This window comes from Pteropus medius, unplaced genomic scaffold (assembly GCF_902729225.1).
Source record: "Pteropus medius unplaced genomic scaffold, Ma_sr-lr_union100, whole genome shotgun sequence".
Taxonomy (NCBI): Eukaryota; Metazoa; Chordata; class Mammalia; order Chiroptera; family Pteropodidae; genus Pteropus; species Pteropus medius.
Window position 1 is genome coordinate 712368 of NW_024346824.1, and position 1070 is coordinate 713437.

The window sequence follows — 1070 nt, forward strand, 5'->3', positions numbered from 1 at the left end:
TCATGGCAAAAGGCTGTCTCCCTCACTCTTGGCTGTGGCCTGATAATGCTGGTACTCTGCCTTCAGCTCCATGTGTTTTTATGGGACCCTTTTACATTTTGAACACCTATTTCCTGTAAGATTCCCTTCAGGTACACAACAGGTTGCATAGTGATGCCAACCAAGTCTTTCATGTCATAATACTGGTATTTCTCAAAGGCAGGAAATAACAAGGCTAACACCTGATCTTTGTCAGCCTGCACGCTCCTTCCATCCTCCTCTTTCCCCTCATATTCAGTGGTGCACTGATGATTAGCGACAGGTTCGTAACTGGTTGTGACCACCTTACCCGGTGTCTGTACGGTTCTGGCAGGTTTGGAGGACGCTCTATTTGCATCCCTTCAGTCTATGTGGTTTTTCACTTGCAGCAGGTCTGCCTTCCAGCGGCTGTACCACTGTTCCTTCCGGGGAGAGCTATCTGGTGCACCCTCAGACAATGCAGTGAGGATCTGCCCTTTGACCCTCTGCAAGAGAAACCAACGCTCCCTGGGAGCGCGAACTGAGGTAGGTTGTCCAGCAGTATCCTGAATGCTCTGGAGTTGGATGGCCTGAGTTCAAACCCAGGCTCTGCCACTTACTGATTGTGTGGCCTTTGGGGTGGGGGTGGGGACACTTAACCTCTCCACGGCTACTCTTCTTCATTGGTAAAATGAAAATAATAATAGTACCTACCTTTATGAGGTTGATATGAGAATTAACTGAGTTAGTAAAGTGCCTGACATATAGTAAGGACTAAGTAAAATCCACTAGAATGCCAGTTCCATAATGGTAAGGGATTTTGTCTATTGTGTTTATGCTATATTACCTACGCATAGAACAGTGCCTGGCACCAAATAGTGATTTAAAACTATTTCTTGAATATGTAGAAAAAAATTCCTATAAAACATATTATGAGTATGCTGAAATAAAAATACTCATAATAAAAAAAATTTGGAAACATTCTAAATGTCTAACAATATAGAAATGAATAATCAATAGCAGAATGAACAAAAAGGGAATATTGTGAAATTCCAGAAACCAAGGATTAAGAA

General features: G+C 42.5%; 1 pseudogene; it reads right to left on the minus strand.

The window, feature by feature from the left end:
* On the minus strand, nucleotides 1–681 carry LOC120614039 (general transcription factor IIF subunit 2-like; annotated as a pseudogene).
* Nucleotides 682–1070: the final 389 nt, after the last annotated feature.